At 43.7% G+C, this 20371-nt stretch overlaps 1 protein-coding gene across 4 annotated transcripts in view; it reads left to right on the top strand.

Annotated features, from left to right (window-relative positions):
• Positions 1-20371, top strand: part of LOC135390633 (ATP-binding cassette sub-family G member 8-like) — an 85052-nt gene that overhangs the window by 39848 nt on the left and 24833 nt on the right. The gene's annotated exons all lie outside the window — the stretch shown is intronic.

The raw sequence follows: 20371 nt of genomic DNA, 5'->3' as shown, positions 1-20371 counted from the left end.
ATTATAAATAAAAATTTAAAAAGAAGAAGAAAAAAAAACATCGATATGATTCTCCGTGCAACGCGTCGTACGGATTTGGGCAATTTCTCAATAAGTTAATCTTGTAACTGTAATTAATCGATACTATTTTAAGCAAAAAATATGCATCCTAGAGTTCATATCAAAGCGATAGTGACTCTCCGGCACCTATATAAGATAGCTAGAGTTGTTTTGCGGTGATAACGCGGAAAAGAGGAAGAAAGCCGTCAAACGCGTCAACAAAGTGTTGAAAACTTTAAATTAGGGGGCCACGGACCTCTCGATCCGCTGTTGAACGCTCTACAACTGACCTATGACCCCACGCTCTGCCATTCTCGTTTGCCAAGCGTGTAACCGGAATGTCGTCTGCGTTCTGCCATACCACTCCTGATGACGTCACCGCGCGTTGCAGTTTGGCATCCACCCAACCCGCAGCCCAAGACGTGCTGTGTTCTTCCGAGTGTCATTCAAAGTTCGCGTAACCGTGTGTTCACACGAGGGACATCCTCACGGAATATTCTAGTGGGAGAAAAAGCGAAAACGCTGCTCACAGAGCCGAAGTTCCGTTGCGTGTTACGTTGAGCATTCACACGGTGCGAAATATCGGGAGTGGCGAATACTGCGCATTTAGCAGACGACACTTAGCAGACGACACAGTCAGCGTGTTTTCCTGTCGTCTGCTGAGCGCCCGCGCTCACGTGACAGCAGAAAGCTATGACGCTTTTCACATCTTCCGCGTCTGGGGGAACGTCGCTCGTGTGAATACACGGTAAAGCCCAGATGGTTTCTAACAGACGACGGCGTTTTCCTTCCACCTACTCCGAGTCGAGTGTTGCTCCACCTGCCCGCGATTTCGCCAAAATGTGCGAAGGTGGATAACGTAGGGGGGCGCGTAGCATCCTCCCCAGTGAAAATAATAAATGCTGGCTAGACAACTGGGTTAGTTCTATCAGTGGGTGACAAGACCAGCACCTCACCCACTTCTGAGGGTGCAGAAGACGTGTCATCACGCCCTTTATTCTCTGGTACGCGTATTATAGTGGGCGCACATTACGATTCTGCTTTCGAGAAAGCACTGAATTTTGAATAGGCCTTGGCATCTTTGCGATGTTGCCAAAGCGAACGGTGAATTCACTGTTCTTTTTCCGATAGACAGATTCACACGATATAAAGACACAAAGCTTCGGCGAGCATCTACTAAATCTGCATATTGCAGAAAAAAAAAAGAAAGAAAAAAGCTAGCCAGAATTGTTTTTTTACTAAATTTAAGCAGAGTTAAAAAGAGTTCATCTTTGCTGGATCTACGACCTCTGATACAGCCTTCCGTGAATCGGAATTAGTCTGAGCTAATTTTGGCTAATTTTAATTCACGGCAAATAACCCAAGCAGTGGCAGATCCAAAGGGAGGGGGGGGGGGGGCTCAAACGTCAGTTTATACATTGGATATCCCTCTCTCCCTTCCCCCCACTACGCGGTCCAACAAAGAAAGACTCCCCCTCTCCAAAACCGAGGGTCTAGTAGGTGCTACGCTTTCCACTATAGCCAACGCAATATCCACACTAAACTCGACAAGAGTGAGTTGAATTGAATTGAAATGGCAAGAGCCCACTTATCTCGCAGTCGTGGCAGCAATACCTCTTCCCTGCTGAGGTTGGATTACACCAGAGAATTTCTCGTCTGTATGCTGTCCTTTATTTTAACGGGCTGTGGTGCTCTTCATATATCCGTCATTTTTTTCTGCGGATGCCCGTCCGGAGAAACTCATCGCATATCCTATACCTTGGCCCGGTTTTGCGGATCCGAAACAGAGCCGTGGCGAAAATTCGCCACCTCCAAAGAGAATCAGCTATAGCATCAGCTAAGGGACCACACATTTTTCTTTTGTCAATTGTCAATTGTAATATGGTGAAAATAAAAAGAAAGAAAAGTAAGAAAGAATCGAAGGAAATACATACACTTTTTAATACAGGGACTTTGGCTGGTCAGTAAAGCTGCATAATGAGTAGAGCGCTGATAAATATGCGCTAAAAATATTCCAAATATGCATGCAACTATGCACTAAAAATATTCGAACTATGCAGTAAAAAACCTGAATATATACAATAGTAGACGGGTAGAAATCCAGCGAACGGTAAGGAAGTATGAAGGGAATTGCCTCAGGACGAGAGTCGCCGATATTTCGAACAGAGATTGTTCTTCCTCTGTTTTACAAAGTTTTTCCTTGTTCTTGGTATGACAGGAATGCGTCGAATGCATATTTGACAAACTTTGAGCGTGTTGGGCGGGATCGCAGGGTAAAATAATGGTAAGGAATGGTAATGGAAGACTTGTGCAGGAAATATAAACCATGCAGCCGAAGACTTTGCTTTCTTCGGCACAGCGCTACAAGTTAAAATGCGAACGCCGTCCGCCTCCATATAACGGTAAAGAAAGTGGCGAAGTACGCCTCATTGATCACACGCGCGCTAGGAACGTGCTCCGACGCCAGGCGAGGCCGCGAGCCTTGAGCGCCGAGTTGTAAGGTGGAGGCTCAGCACCACACTCCTCCGAAATATCGAAAATATTTCATTTGTTTCTTTTTTTTTTTTTTTTTTGCAAAACAGGACCCAAAGCCTTCCCGAAACCAGCAAAACTTATGAAGGCGAAAGCTCTCGCACCTCGGCGTACGAAAATATGACTAAATATGCACTATGCATGCATTTTCATTCGAAATATGCCATAACGTGCCAAACATGCATTTATATGCACCTTCTAATCGACCCCAAAACTACGGCCAAAAGCTTTTTTTTCATTTTTTTTTCATAATCCAGGTGCGAAACCATACCGATAAAAAAAACACGCATTTGTCTGAAAATTCGCGCTCTGATATTGAGTTGCACTGAAGCGAAAGTGGCACGGACTTATTACTATGTATTACTATTATTATTATTATTTAATATGTGCGCACCAACAGCTTTCGCCTCATAAGTGGTGCACAGTGCCCGATACAACGCAGACAATCAAATCTAAAATACTAAAATAGCAGGGGAGGAGCACATGAAGAAGGAGCAGTTGTTTGTCTTCTTCATGTTGTCCGTGTCTCATTTGCTCCAGTGATTCTCATTATGGAAATACACCTCGGATTTCCATCTGCACCACCACAAGCAACACGATATCTAAGGGACAACGCAGATTGTTTTGCATTCCTCACGGCGCCTCAGAATGGAAACTTCCTATAGGACTGATTCATCAACAATATCAGATAAACATCTTTCCCGATACCTCTGGCATGCCGCATCTTACGCAGGCACTAGCTTGGATTGTTTCTTGGGTAGACTGGTGAATATCCTATCGGAAATATGCGCCGCGTAGTACGCGATATGCAGGAAACGAAATCAATGGCAATGTCTGTTCTCTTTCTTTGCAGTCAGATCTCAGTATATTATTAGTTGTAGTGTCGGTACGTTACTACCACTCCAATGTTGTCTTTTTGTGATTTCCTTCAAAGTGTAATTTTTTATCTATGTCCCGATGCCCGTCTTATAAATCACACGCACGTTTGATTGCGGAATTTCGGTGCTGTAATCTTTGCTGCACTTTCGAAGAAGAGCGAAACAATCGTGAATTTATTGAGCAGCCGCAGAGGGTATAAAAAAGAGAATAATAATAATAATAATAATCAGTATGTGTCGTGGTCTCGTGCTCTCTTGGAGTGCTGCATTAATGGCATTCAAGAACAAAAAGAACAACAACAAAAAAGAACTAAAAAAATTGCCCTCGCAATAATGATTGATGATATGCCATTCGCGCGCAAAATTGTTGAGCACTGCGCCGCTTATTTTTGTTTTCTGACTCTATTTTCTGCAGTTTAACGAATAAAGCTAGAAGAGAGACAGAAAGTTTGGGAAAATCACGAACATTCTAATCGCAGACCCGACTCGTCTTATGGCTTGACAGCAATAAGTGAAGTATTTTCGAAGAACCAGCGGGTTCATTAGAGAGCAGCACAATTCGCCCGTATGTTCATTAGCCTCGCTCCCATTCGTCTGCACAAAATAGAAAAGTGGATCCGTGCAGCTTTAATTTCCAAATCGAAGCTGCATTGTTCTCGCTTTTGCCGAAGACAAGCGGGGCTCGTTTGGCCCTTGGGAGGCATCAAATGTTTTCAAGGGCGACAGGGGGCGCTCAAGTTAAGCTCGAATTTGCATGTTGATCGATGACGGTATAGCTCATTTGTAGCGAACATTTAAGTAATCGCTCGCATCGCTGCGCAATTTGCTCGGCATCGTTTTATCGCCGCCTTCCAGATATATTATCGATAGGAGTCTCCTGCATCATTATACCCCTGGACTTAAAAACGGTATTTTTGGCCAATTTTGTACAAAAATTCAGTTTTGGATAGTAACTGAATTACAAGTAACATGTTTGTTGAACTAGTTACTTGTTCCAGTAACTGGTCACTTTTTTACGAAAGTGACTTCTAAGTGTAAGTAATTACGAATTTCGCTGAAAGTAACTAAAATGTAACTAAATTATACACACACACACACATACTTCTCCACAGACAAGTGACGTATTTGCGATTGGACAGTGCACACGCTAGAAGTACATCTAATGCTAATGTTACATGTACTCAGATTATTTCGTTTCTTAAAAAGTAATTGTAAAATAACTAACGCTATAGTTATATCCAGTTATATTTAAAAGGTAGCTGTAACTTAAGCTCAGTTATATTCCCACGAGCTATAACTATAACTTAGTTACCGTTTTAGTGTAAAATCGCTTTTAGACTGCGTCATCCTGATCACGTGAAAGGGGAACAGTATTTCTGCCTTAAATTCTTTCTCTGTGGCTTTCTGCCTGTCGAAAGGCATTGATTGTTGCAAGCAGCTATGCATATTTCCACGCCGTGTCGCTTACAAAACAAAGGCCAACTCCGCAATCGACCTTGTGGTTACCCCGAAGGCGCTATATGCTCCTAAACTCCGAATAATATTTCGCGCGAGTCCAATTTGTGTAATAGCAGCAGCTGTCGCAGAATGTAGCACGCTTTAAGAATAAATAATAGTGTTCTGCAGGACGGGCGTAGACCTCCCGTCTGATCCCATTTCTGCTACAGTTAGGAGATGTTGTAAGCGCGATCTCAATTGAATCCAATCACGCAGTGCAGTTAAGCGGGGAGATATAACGCCTTTCCACTACAATAGTGACGTCACGTGACCTGAACACACATTATGTGTGCGCACACGGCGCGTGTTGCTCCAATTGAAATTTGTGCTTGTTGTTGCATATCGTTTACTCGTGCAGCTTAGTTCGTTTGCGTGTCTAACGTTGGGGCTTCCGTTTAAAGGAAGGAAAATAAGAAAAAAACTAGGTTGTTATGAATGAGATTTCTTGCTTCACCCGAAGGTACTTGTTATAGTGTTCCACGCGCAATGAGGTAGGGTACCGCACCGCCGCGGTGAAACACCCCATCTCATCGTCATCATCTATTGTTGTTGTTGTTGTGTTAAAGGGGATGTGACAGGTCATCTTGCATAGACTAAAAAAACAGCGAGGACAACAACTGTATTTTAATTATAATGAGTGAGATGTCTCATAATAGGTCTTCAACGAAAAACCCGAGAGTAGGGGATAAAAAGCACCAGCACTAGCGTTTAGGAGTCGATACGACCGCCATGAAGATCTCGGGCTCGCATGTTACGTTTATTTAGTAGTCAAGCCGAAATTAAGAAAATTACGGTGTCAACACACACACACACACACACATACATTGGATGATGATGGGGTGGGCGAAAATGATACTGTTGGTTACACAAAATTACACCCGGAGAGATGCACGAGTTTCCTTCGTGAGACCGAGCTGGCTTGGAGTCATCTGTGATGTGCCAGGTGAAGTCCTGGGATCTATCTTCATATAGCTTTAGGACTAGGATTTGGTGAACCATAGACCATCTAATAGCCTCCTCTCATCTTACAGCAGTCGTGACGCTGCCCGAAAAAAAGAGTCTGAGTTTTAGTTGAGTTGAAAGAGAGAAGAAAGAAGCACTCATTACGAGAGCCGGCTGCTTCAGATCACTTAGAAAAACGAAAATGGCTAACTACAATAAGAACAATGAATGACAGAGACACTCAGTCAGTCACTCACACAGAGAGTCACACTGTGTCCACTAACTTGGAGTCTGCGCAAAATCGCACAAACGCCTGCATGGCGTGGAACTGATGGTCCGGTGACCAAGGGCCCAGAACCTTAACAACATCCAAGGGTCTGCCATATCCAGCCGAGCTAAAGAAGCTTTTAGGTCCAGTCGGTGCTGCTGATACCGTGGACAGGATAATAAAGATGTGTTCAGTGTCTTCAACAGTCCCACAGGTACACTCTTAAAAATGATGGTGAAAGGTCTCTTAAAAATGAACTTCACCACATGGCACGCTCCTGGCCAACCATCATCCCGAATGACAACGTTCTCGCCCCTGATTTGTTGAAAACGAGAGGCGGAGCCTATTTTGTGCCATTATGTACGGCACAAAATAGGCTCCGCCTCTCGTTACCGACTGAGTACCGACTTCCGTTGACCCCTTTGGAATGCTTGTACTCACCACCACTCTCACCGTTTACCTGGAGCCACCAGCGTGCAGTTACTGGATCCACTCGACCAGGCTATCGAAAATGATTCCCGCTATTTCTCGCCGAGGGTATTCGAAAGCAGAATCTCGGTGAAACAGGGGAAGTCACGTGCACACACCTTGTACCTGAGGAACCTCACAGGAACTTCACACTTGAGGAACTTCACACCTTGTACCTGAGGAAGCGTGGTCCACCACGCGAAAGCTTGTATATATATTTAACTGAGGAAGCTTCAGTGTTGCTTTTTGTATTGAGGATACCAGCGGCATGGCCGAGTGGGCTAAGGCGTCCGCTCATTGGTGGTTACCACGGTCGTGCTGTAGACTGGGAGGTGGTGGGTTCGAATCCTACCGCCGGCTGTGCTGTCTGAGGTTTTCCCTGGGTTTTCCGAAGACTTTCCAGACGAATGTCGGCACAGTTCCCCCTGAAGTCGGCCCAGGACGCATACTAATCCCTCTGTCCCCCACTCCTTCCTGCTGTCCTCTCTCCGTCTGTCCACATCTGTACGCCGCTCATAGCCACACTTGCTTCGCGGCGCTAACGCGCAATAAAAAAAATGTATTGAGGATATTTGAACAAAAAAATCAAAATATCCGCACGATTTTCGATCGCTTTAATAATTTTTATCTCCCCAAACAATTGTTTTTTTTTTTTTTTTTTTTTTTGTCTCATGGATGATCATCCCGTTACACTACCACATTCCCAAGTACTTTCTTTCTTCTTCTTTTAGGCAGTACTCGAGTCCACCGTCACGCGCCACCGAGTTCTCAAAAGTCGACGGGGGCTTCTCTCTCTCTCTTTCTCTCTCTCTCGAGCAGCCGTTGCTCCTTAGAGGGAGGAAGTCACTTAACGCGGAAAGGGTGAACGTCCTCCTCCGCATATCGACTATACTACCGGATGTCGTGTGCATATGCATGGTTGCCCTTGCTTTAGCTTTGCACGTGTCGGCCACTGGAGCAGAGATCGCGACGGGCGATATTGTTAGCGTAAGGCACAGAAAAAGCGGAAATGCGGGGGGGGGGGATATGTTTATTAAGAAAAAGAAAGGAAAGGTCAGCCAGACGAGGGTCGGCTTGCTATTCCAAACAAAAAGGGAAGGGGAAGGAAAGAAAAATGGTAGTAGCTCATAAGCACCAAATGCTCATAACCTCCAAACGCTCAAAACCTCCAAACGCTCATATGCACCGAAAAAAAGTTGGTGGTTTTGAGCGTTTGGTGGAAATGAGCAGGAGGGGAGAACCTGCTCATAAGCACCAAACGTCCAGAACATCCGAATGCTCATATGCACCGAAAGGCGGGAGACCACAAAGGCCGGGTCTTCCTCTCCCGCATTTGGAACAAGGTCATAGGGTGAGAAAGGTGGAATGAATGGCGACTACCAAGGCGCTTAATGTGTCAGTTTGAAGTTTATGTAACAGCTTGGTCCTGCTTGTATGTAGTCAGAACGAATTTTTATGGAAGTTTATTTTTATCTATCGTGAGTCAATTGGTGTTTGAACGCCGTAGTGTCCGCCCATTTAGTCGAACGCCGTTTGGTCTAATGACGTTTGATCGGAGGCGTTTGATCGAACGCCGCTTGGTCGAAAACCGTTTGATCGAGAGCCGGTTGATCGATGCCGTTTGTTCGAAAGACGTTTGTTCGAAGGGAGTTCGAAACTGCATGCACTGTGTCATCCGCACCTCTTTTTCTGTAACTTTTGACTCGAGCATACGGAGCTGGCAATCAGGGTACTCTGCTTTTTTTTTCATTTTTATTATTATTATTTCTTTTTCTTTTATTTTCTTTTTCTTTTTTTTCTTTTTTTTTTGCAGGGAGACCGCTGGTTACTTGCAGACGTTTGTAATTTACGAACCAGTCGGACACATGTTGAAGAAAGTTGCCCCAGGTTGGGAGCAGCCGATAGTCTGTGTTTCTTCTGAGCACCCTTCTCATTGCTGGTGACATATTTAAAGGGAACGGTCTGAAACGGGATAGCCATATGTGCGCGAAAGCCATTCCAAGTCTGTGGATGCTAAGACGGAAATTTCGCCATGGCACAACGAAAGATATTAAATTAACAGCATATAAAACCTTAGTTCAACCTCGTTTAGTGTATGCATCTGCAATCTGGGTCACTACACATGCAGGCTATCCGAAAAAATAGAGAAAGTACAAAGATCTGCTGCCCTGCTTATCTTGTCTAGGTTTCGAAGGCTTCTTCGGTTACATGTCTGTTGCAAGAACTAAATTTAGATTCACCTGCACATAGGCGAAAAGTAAATAAACTAAAACTGTTATTTCTCCTATACAGTGGTCAGTTGATTGTCAGAAACAATAATACATTGTTAAAATTTATCCACATTCAACAGGAATAAATAATCGAAAAATGTCATTAATTTATTTTTTATTTATTTGCCAAGAATGTTTAATACTTGAAATCAATTATTATTTGACAAAGTGGTTTAGCATGAGGAATGTGTTTACGAGCAAACGGGTTACACGCAGTTAAATGTTGCTTAGGATAACGGCATTTAGAACTCCGGCGTTCAACACTCCAAGTGAACCAATAAAAAATCGATCAAACGACCGCTGCCGTTGCGATCTTCGATTAAATGTCTTTCGACCAAATCATATGTCGGCACAGTTCCTATAGAAGTCGACCAGGATGCACATTCCCCAAGGCCGTCAGTCATGACGTTGCCCACCTCTGTGAGGCCAACAACGGCGAGACCTTTCATCGTCACCACAGTGAATTAAATTCGCCTACCTGAGGTAGAGTGTGGTTGACAAAACGTGTAAGAGAAAATGTGGCCGATGAACGGATATCAACATGGAACGCCGTCGACTCCATAGCGCCTTAAGCTACATAAACGAGTAAACACAAGAGAAAACGAGTAGTAAAAATAAACTGAAGAAATAACATTAAACTGAATATATGTTAGAGGTTCAACGATAACACCCAGTGAGCTTGAACTAGCAGTGCAGGAAGGAGGATTGACGCTGCACAGCGTCGCAGTCAGGCACTGGCGTCATCGAATGGTTCTGTAGCATTCGCTACAGTTCCGCAGTATAAAGTCTGCGTCGTGAAGCGTACATTAGAAGTAGTTTTGGCATGTGCTACAACGTGTCCGTTTTTGCATGTTCTTGCCTGTTTAGGTATTTTTTTGGGTCTAAATATCTGTCTATTTTCATGGTTTTGGCACGTAAATTTCCGAGTTCTACTTATAAGAGGAAATAATGTTGTTCTTGAATGCCTAAAACGGTGAGCAAACAGAAATGAGTTGAAAACCAATCATCCAAAGAACCAAACCAGTCATCTTCCAGACCGAAGGTAGAATAACTATAGGAGCGAGAATGTGTAGAGCATGTTGGATGGAGTTTCGGAAAAAAATAGTCCCGGAAATGTTCGTCCCGGAAAAATTGGTCCCTGGTTGCGCGCGGTTCCGTGCGCCCAAAAATACAGGAGCGTCGTTGTGGACATCTGATAAACGGAATCATAGCCAATAAAGTGCTATCATTCGCACTCCTCATTTGTTCGAAATTGGAAGACATGCTTTTTTAAATTAGCATTAATCTTAATGAACAATAAATGCTGGACGCCATTTAATGAGGAACATAAAAGCGGTTCCATTTGCTGCACCGCTTGTATTGTACAAATTGCGTCTGTTCTTTCTGTTCCTCTCTTTATTTTGCGGAGTACAGACAACGCGACAACATCATGAAGCAGTTCTGCAATGTCTGCTACCTTCTCCTAAAAGTGAAAAAAAAATTTAAAAAAAATAAAAAGGAAGAGTCGTCTTTCTGCAGAACGAAAATTCAAATCTCAGTTCTTTCTTATTCTCACTGATCAGGCCATATCTTCTGTTTTGTCAACCAACTCGTGGAGTGGTAAAAGTTGTTTGGATTTCTGTAAAACGCTAACTTGGGGCAGCGTCAATGGGAACTTGAACTGGAGAATCGCAGCAAACATTTTGAAGTAAAAATGGTAGACATCGATGGCAGCGAACTTATAATGGAATATCCTTTTGTGTCATTGAGAAAAAGAGAGGACGCCAAACAAAGAGACGCCAAACAATTTTTAACGTACACGATGCATTTGCGTCAGCACTCTATTTTCTGACCACACCAGCTACTGTCGCTGATGCTGAAAGAAGTCTCAGCACAATGAAAGTGACCGATCAAGAATATCCTGTGCTCAATTAACCATAAGAGATGTCAGGCTTTCTGAGTTCGTAGTCAACCGAAAACATGGTTATTATATCTCTGGACTATGATGCATTGATTAACCAACTTGCGAAGAACAAGGCTCGAAAGAAGGATGAAATATGAAAGTCACTGAAAAGGTTAGCCAGCTGTAGGGATCGAACCCACATCTTCTGGATTACCTTCCTGGTTTCTCTCTTGTTCGAAAGAAGGGTTTTGCGCAAATGTTCACTGCAGGCCTATGTATGCATAATATAAACCCTATATAAATATCGTATTCCAGCTTCTGCACTGTAAGTGAACCCGGACATATGTTCGGAGGGGACCACGCTTTTTGTTGCTACAGCCCTGGGAGCCGAGTGCCTTTCGAGCTAGAATCAAGTCTTTTGTCCTAGGCTGCCTCTATGTCTATGAAAACAAAGCTCAAATCGAAATCCATAAACGAGAAGGCGCTATTCGTTCTGGCTACATACAAGCAGGACCAAGCTGTTACATAAACTTCAAACTGACACATTAAGCGGTCTTGGTAATCGCCATTCATTCCACCTTTCTCACCCTATGACCTTGTTCCAAATGCGGGAGAGGAAGACCCGGCCTTTGTGGTCTCCCGCCTTTCGGTGCATATGAGCATTCGGATGTTCTGGACGTTTGGTGCTTATGAGCAAGTTCTCCCCTCCTGCTCATTTCCACCAAACGCTCAAAACCACCAACTTTTTTTCGGTGCATATGAGCGTTCGGAGGTTTTGAGCGTTTGGAGGTTATGAGCATTTGGTGCATATGAGGCACAACCAAGAAAAATAAGAAAAGAAAAGGGGAAGAAAGAAGGAGAAAAGGGGAAGAAAAGAAAAATAAGAAAAGAAATGGGAAGAAAAGGAGAAGAAGAAAGAAAAAGAAGAGAAGAAAAGGAAAAGAAGAAAGAGAAAGAAGAGAAGAAAAGGAAAAGAAGAAAGAAAAAGAAGAGAAGAAAAAGCGGAAATGCGGTTAGCTTCCAGTTGGTTTGGAGGTATTGGCGTACTTTTTGTCAATGGGATATCTCGGTGAAATCGTTCGGTGATTCTAATAATTGTAGTTATGAACGAGCCATTATTCCGCATTAAATATTTTTAGCATCATTTGTTATCCTAACAATTAACGACAAATATATTATTATTATTACTTGTTACCACTTAAGCCCGGGATGATGCTAATATAAAAGCGGATCGTTGTGATTATTTACATTCGCAACGGAAGATGGAAGACACTGAAAAGGTTAGCCAGCTGTGGGACTCGAACCCACACCTTCTGGATTACCGGACCACCAATTGAGCTAAGCTAACTTTTTTTTTCTTTTCCACCTCCCCAGCGACTTCCAAGGGCGCGTCATCTGAAGGGACACATCAACCATCAACAACACCACACATCAACCATCCTATGTTGTTCCAGCCTCAGAACTTCAGTTCTCCCATATTTACATTCGCATTTCGCATTATGTTTCATGTTCACCTACAACGATCGAAATTGCGTTATCAAACGGCCACATCATTACCATTCAATGTATGTGTGTGAGTGTGCGTTATCAAAATACATTTTTCTTATCGTACGATATTAATGACTACTACTAATAATAATAACAATAAATCGAGATTTTACGTCGCTTTACAAGTATGATCATGAGCAGGTGTCATATAGCAGTCGGTCTGTGTGAGTTCTCTAAAACGTGCGTTGAAATTCCTTTATTTGCTCGTGCCGAAATAAATAAGCATTTTAGAACTCTGCGTATCACCGAATGTTTTCCGAATTCTAGCATCGGCTGTGCTGCGTGAGGTTTTCCCTGGGTTTTCCGGCAGACTTTCCGCTCGAATGTCTCCCCACAGTTACCCCTGAAGTCGAACACCCCCACACTCTTAAAAATGAACTTCACCGCATAGCACGCTCCTAGCCAACCATTGTCTCGAATGATATCGTTACCTGCCCTGATTTGCTGAAAACAGGGGGCGTACGCCTTTTCTGTGACAATTATGAACAGCATAAGTGTCACAGAAATGGCGTACGCCCCCCGTTTTCAACAAATCAGGGCTGATAACGATATCACTCGAGATAATGGTTGGCTAGGAGCGTGCTATGCGGTGAAGTTCATTTTTAAGAGTGCAGGACCCACATATACTACCCCTCCTATCCCCCACTCCTTCCTGCTGTCCTCTCTCCATCTGTCACCGTCTCTATGCCTCTAATAGCCACAGTTGCTTCGCGGCGCTAACACGGAATATAAAAACAAACAAACAAATGTTCTGTTCATCCTCCATTTCGTTTCATGGACCTCACTTGCTCTTACGATATGCTGCACTCTTAAAAATGAACTTCACCGCATAGCACGCTCCTAGCCAACCATCATCTCTAACGATACCGTTATCTGCCCTGATTTGCTGAAAACGGGAGGCGTACGCCTTTTTTGTGACACTTATGCTGTTCACAATAGTCACCGAAAAGGCGTACGCCTCCCGTTTTCAGCAAATCAGGGCAGATAACGATATCATTCGAGATGATGGTTGGCTAGGCGCGTGCTATGCGGTGAAGTTCATTTTTAAGAGTGTGTAATACTACAACCATGCACAGCAGCCTATAGAAAACGCCCATCGAACAACCAGTAACAAAACAGTCCTCCAATACAGTGCTCCCTGTTGCTTTTTGTTCTAAATAACTAAGGAGTTTTTTTTTCTTCTTCTTTCTTTCTTATCGCTATATATTACTAGTGTCAGCGAATGTCGCCAGGGTGAGGCATTCGATAAATGGCATTCATACAAGGTCAGCCCCCTTCGCGTGTATTATATAACGAGTTGAAAGTGCGGCACTGAGGCGTGGTCATTCATTAGAAGCATATAACCGTCAAGTTGACACGCAGGAAAGCCTTCGCGCTCGATCGCCATTTACATCCGCTAATTGGGAATTCGTACGGAAACACAGCAGCGAAATAGATTTGAGAAAGAAGTTTTAATGAGGTTTCGTTCCCACGTGTATCAGGCTTATGAATATACGCCGAAAGAATATGAAAAGTGTTCTGTGCCGTTTTCCATTTTAACGGTACGAGGGTTTTGAATAAATATACTGGGACGTAATTTGATATGCGTCGGCGTTGCTTCATGTGGTACACTCTTAAAAATGAACTTCACCGCATAGCACGCTCCTAGCCAACCATAATCTCGAATGATATCGTTATCTGCCCTGATTTGTTGAAAACGGGAGGCGTACGCCTTTTCTGTGACAATTATGAACAGCATAAGTGTCACAGAAAGGGCGTACACCTCCCGTTTTCAACAAATCAGGGCAGATAACGATATCATTTGAGATGATGGTTGGCTAGGAACGTGCTATGCGGTGAAGTTCATTTTTAAGAGTGTAGCCGGCCGCGGTATATTGTTGTAGCGGTTGTAAAGCGATTGTACCGTATTGTATTGTCTGTACCGAAACCGAAACTAAGACTGTCTTATCATTATCCCTTATTATTCTACTTCGATGTAAATAGTAGCCAAGTTTTCTTTTTGTAGCTTTCTTTCGTTCTTTTTTTTTTTTTCGTTGTTGTTGCCACCGGCAGCGGCTTGCTTTTCGTTTTCTTTTTTTCGTCCTCTCCTTAACCCCATCGTGTACGTGACACGCGCCCCATCTTGCTAGTGCGGTGTATAATCAGATAACAATATCTGAAGGGGTGGCGTTAAGGGGGGTGGGGATGCTGAAAAAAAAAAAAACCGTGATGAAAGGGAGAAATTCTAAAATATCTCATTAAAAGAAATTCAATCTGAAATTTTTAGAAAGCTAGTCAAAAGTCATTATCATCTCATCCAATACCTAACCAGACTGCATAATACACTCTTAAAAATGAACTTCACCGCATAGCACGCTCCTAGCCAACCATCATCTCGAATGATATCGTTATCTGCCCTGATTTGCCGAAAGCGGAAGGCGTACGTCTTTTTTGTGACAATTATAAACGGCATAAGTGTCACAAAAAGGGCGTACGCCTCCCGGTTTCAACAAATCAGGGCAGATAACGATATCATTCGAGATAATGGTTGGCTAGGAGCGTGCTATGCGCTGAAGTTCATTTTTAAGGGTGTCCGTTACATATGCCCTAGTCAGACGGCAAACTTAAGTCCTTTAGCGGAAAGGCCGTTACTCCACCTGTAGTCCAATCATCATTTGGAATGACATCGTTCTCTGCCCTGATTTGTTGAAAATGGGAGGCGTACACCTTTTTTATTACAATTATGCTGTTCATAATTGCCACAAAAAAGGCGTACGCCTCCTGTTTTCAACAAATCAGGGCGGAGAACGATGTCATTCCAAATGATGATTGGACTACAGGTGGAGTAACGGCCTTTCCGCTAAAGGACTTAGGTTTGCCGTCTGACCAGGGTATTAATCTCAAAAGTAACGCGTTACAGTACGAGTTACCGCACAAGGGTAATTTATCGCCGTAATTTCATTACTTCCCGACTGTGCCCAGCGCTCATCAGTTACACACCCATAAACGCATCCGCGTGATCTACTCTGAGGTGACGGCATGAGAACCGGAAGCTACCTGCCACACACGCACGCACGACGAAGCCGGATGTAGCATATAGTACGTCTGCTTTTACCATGGAACGTTTGTCAAAACTGAACAACAAGTGGGCCGTTATGAATCCTCGTAAGCCATTCTCTCTTCCAGCAAGGAAGAGTGGATGTCCTAATTAAATGACCAACTTCGTCGGCGGGGTGTACCTGCCCGTACAATACAGAACGTTTTCGCAACACCGCTGTTGAAACGTACGTGCACGCTTTCTTGAAAAGAACCCTCTGGTCAAAAGGCGATTGGGAACTGAGATAGTATAGTCCTCCGAGAGAAATTAGTTGCTTTCCTCTCTGCTGCATTAATTAGTCGCGGTGTGAAATGAAAAATGTTTCCTCCTCTCTCCTTTTTTTTTTTTTTTTTAAGTAGAGAAGGATTGCGTAACAACAGGGGTTATTCTTATAAGTCGTGCTTTCGTTCAAGGTTGGGTGACTTCGCTGGGGGCTTATTCTCTGCACCTCAAGCACCGCGTGGCAAGTGTGACTTTTAGAGTCACTAAATAATTAAATTAAATAAGCTAATTAAATAATAACAATAATTAAATAAGCTTCGCTTGTTTAGCTTATTTAGTGACTCCATATTGTGGCTATGAGTGGTATACAGACAGAGAGAGACGGAAATAGGAGCGTCCAGTACTTCCTGGGCCGACTTCTGCGAGAACTGTGCCGACATGCAAAAAGAAAGAAAGAAAAAAAAAAAAACACGGAGGACCTCTGACAGCACAGCCGGTGGTATGATTCGAACCCACCACCTCGCACTAAAATATAGTGTCGTTGACACTGCGCATGCGCCGTACACGCCACGGTGCCACGAACACAGCACGAACTCTTTCGCCAGTTTCACACGGAAAGGGACGAATACACGAAGGGAGTAACACGCACCACTTGATGCGGTAATCGAAAACGTGAAACGTAAAGGAAATTATGTAACGCGCGCGAGCTTCACGCACTGAGGAGGAGGCGTCTGTAGGAATGATATATATAAAAAATAAATAAAAAATAAAAACATATGAGTCGGAAGTGCACGGCAACTTTCTCTCAGGGCGATAATTATGGAAGGGCGCAATCCTTCTCAGTGCACCTTTGTTGTGGAGTCTCTGTACTTCCGCGTATGGAACGCAGTCGACCGTATAGTTTATATGGATACCACTGACTGCATCATACTTTCTGCTCTACCCGGTTAACTTTTTTCCACCACATTTCACGGATGGAGATGGCATCCTTCGTCGTTCTTCTTTTTTTCTCTTTTTGAGACAGGAAATGGTACAGATTGTATCCCATTACCGCCGAAGTCTCATTACGGCCGATGTCTCAATACGGCCGAAAGTCTCAATACTGCCGATAATCCTTTAATCCCCAAGTGTCTCATTACATAAAACACAGCGATGGCTAATATGGTGGCTGCTTCTTTTTTCTTTTTGGCCGTAATGAAACTTCTTCGGCCGAAATGAGACTAACATCGGCCGTATTGAGACTTTGGCCGTAATGAGACACTTGGGGATTAAAGGATTTTCGGCCGTAATGAGACTTTCGGCCGTATTGAGACTTCGGCCGTAATGAGATGTTACCATGGTACAGTAAATTGAACGAGTAAAGCGTACAGTGTTTAAGCGTATGAGACAATCGACATGATTCTGTAGAGTCACGTCGATTGTCTCGTATAGTTACCAGCAACCCGAGGGAGCGGAGAGTTTTCGAAATTTTACAATTTTAGAATGGGAAGCCCATGCACTTTGCGTACCCAATGAAACAAGATGTCGTCGCTGCGCATGCCCAGACCCCAAACTTCGTTGTTGTTGTTGTTGATGATTTTTTTTTTTTTTTTTGCGCTATCCGGAAAGTGTTCCGAGGTGCGGGAACTGACTCTCAAACAGCGGCGTAGCCAGAGGGGGTTTCGGGGGTTCAAACCCCCCGGAATCTATACCTTTAGTAATGCATTGGCATTACCGAAGGTACGCTGGTACCCAAGGTACCATGTTTTGCGTGCATTTTGTAATGTCTATTGTCTATATTCTTGTCTATTCGTCCATTCTCTATTGCACACGTCCAGCAGGTTTTATCCAGTTTCGTAAGGGAGTAAACTAGCGTGAAACTTGTACCCACGCTGTGTCGGACTATACATTGGAAGGGTGGTGAGAGAGAGATAAATTAATTGTTAGCAAAATTACATTGCCCTCAATATCTGTTCTTTGTAGTTTTTCTCCATATGTGATCTCCTCTAACCTCGATGGTACAGCTCTCGCTCTGTGATCTATCACGATCACGAAGCGGTACATCCCCGCTGTATCCTTCACATCAAAGCTCTGGTGCGACCTTCTTCTCTTCTCGGCCACTACTCCGTCAATTTCATGCGATCCATCAGGACGCTACAGAGTTCACGAAATGCCTCCCACCGTGAGAAGCATACTCGAAAAAAAAAAAAAAAAAAGACTCGACGACTTTCAGCATGCTAGTCATCACTTACAAACTTATGGATCGTCTTAAACGTTACACATCCTATGCATGATATCCTCTCGTTCAGACGACATTGCCTAATACCTCTCACTCGAAACTCTGGAGCTATCAATCACTTATCATTCATAATAGATCACCGTAGTCGCGTCAGGCAATAATCTCCTCTGGCCTCGTGCAGGTGATAAATGGCCGCTTCCTCAATACGGGTCACGGGGTATGTTGGACAGTGTGTTGTTTCCTATCTGAAAATTATCTCTAATTGGGTATTCAACGCAGCAGGGGGGGGGGTTATAATCGTGAAAGCAGATACCCTCTTTCTGCCTGCATGAGTTTGCTAGAGGAACTTTCACCTCTCCGATGGTCGTCCTTATGCGGGCACTATTTGCGATCCGTCCTTATACACACACTCAGGTACAATAGCTTCCGGGAATATGGTTATCGGTTGGCTTGTAAATCACGTTAATGACCCTTTACTTGTTCTCACGCCCTCGTTTTACAAGCTAGTGAAAGGCGGTAAAAATAAAGAGAACAGGTTCCCGAAAGAATTCAATGGCAAGAGACATGAGAGGTTAACACCTTTGACTTTGAGAAAAATATTTGACCGCGTTCTTCTGCGCTGTCTGCGAAGCCGGAAGGGCCATTGCGGATACATGCGCGTACGTTTCTCATTACGTTACGTGAAATTGTGAACATTTCGAGATGGAAATTGCGCGGAGCTTGAGTAAATAGGTTGTAAACTGCGAAGATCGGCTGCACAATAAAAGAAGTCATAAATGTTGCATTCGAGAAAAGCTGGGTCAACGTTTACGAGGAGAGATTTCATGACTTTAAGAGTGGGTTATCGAAAAGTTTCTCAACGTAGGTGTCTTCCGAAATGTGTATTTTTTTTTTTTTTACGTACAGGGCCAGAAGTATATACCTTCCGTGTCTGTGCCTTACGAAAGCCATCCTATTTTCCACTAACCCCTCCAAAGACACCAGCAAGTCTAGATACCAGCAAGTACGTACTGGTGACCTAGACATCGACAATCAACCAACGCACAATGATCTAGCATTTCACGACCACAAACGGAAGTCGATACCAATCGACTGTCAAAACCTTCATTCCTTCGGAATTTCCTTGCATCACATTAACACCCTAAGCGTAAACGCCCCCACATTCCAATATGGTAGCATTGAAACGCCCACACAACCAACGGAGTGTAATATTTATTAGCGGAAATGAGGTCTATTCTTCCTTCGTCGCCTCGAGCAGATGATCAACTTGCTTTGCAAAAGGCACCCACTCTCGTGGATACACGGAGCGAACAACGACTTTGGGTGGCCCAAGATATGTCGTCCTCTGTACTCCATGCATCATCGTAATGTAGCGCGTCTCCACCCCGAATAATGGCAGACGTCCACTTAACCTACTTGCCTGAATCGGCTCTATTGCAGTGTTGGAAGAATATAAGTGTTGATGCAGGCTTCATTGCGTCATGTTAGCCACGCTCTCGTTTATCACAGCGGTGCCGTCTACATACGCCCGGCCGCGTTGGCTGTCCTGTCGTCCTCGTGTGATCGTCCGTGTCATTTGCTGTTTTCGGATTTGTCGTTGGGAGAAATACGCTCGGAAATAGCGCACGAAGCTTGTACGGTTCATTAGCTACGTCAGTAACTTCGAAGGCAGAAAAAATAGGCGATGTCAAGTTGCCGGATGGTGAGTAAATCAAAGAGTGATATTAAACGGTGTACTCTTAAAAATTGACTTCACCGCATAGCACGCTCCTAGCCAACCATGATCTCGAATGATATCGGCATCTGCCCTGATTTGTTGAAAACGGGAGGCGTACGCCTTTTTTTTTGTGACAATTATGAACAGCATAAGTGTCACAAAAAAGGCGCACGCCTCCCATTTTCAGCGAATCAGGGCAGATAAGGATATCATTCAAGATTAGGGTTGGCTAGGAGCGTGCTATGCGGTGAAGTTCATTTTTAAGAGTGTAGGAGCAACTTATTTATTTACACATGGTAACGAGGCTTTCATGCACGAGACTGCACTTCTTCAGGCACTTCTTCTGGTAACCTGAAGAAGTGCAGTCTCGTGCACGAAAGTCTTGTTGTTTGTTTGTTTGTTGCTTTGTTTTGGGAGTAGCAGAGCTAGTCAGGAGAGAAGTTCAATTTCTCCCTGGTTTTCTTTTAAATAATCAATCAATCAATCATCTTGTTACCATGTGTAAATAAATAAGTTGCTCCTACACTCTTAAAAATGAACTTCACCGCATAGCACGCTCCTAGCCAACCATCATGGCGAATGATATCGTTATCTGCCCTGATTGGTTGAAAACGGGAGGCGTACGCCTTTTCTGTGACAATTATGAACACCATAAGTGTCACAAAAAAGGCGTACGCCTCCCGTTTCCAACAAATCAAGGCAGTTAACGATATCATTCGATATTATGGTTGGCTAGGAGCGTGCTATGCGGTGAAGTTCATTTTTAAGAGTGTACCGTTTAATATCACTCAGTAACTTCGGTTTGACGGTTCTA

Source organism: Ornithodoros turicata, chromosome 4 (genome assembly GCF_037126465.1).
Source record: "Ornithodoros turicata isolate Travis chromosome 4, ASM3712646v1, whole genome shotgun sequence".
NCBI classification, from domain to species: Eukaryota; Metazoa; Arthropoda; class Arachnida; order Ixodida; family Argasidae; genus Ornithodoros; species Ornithodoros turicata.
Note: the sequence above shows the minus strand (reverse complement) of the source record. Positions and strands in the feature narration are given on the sequence as shown.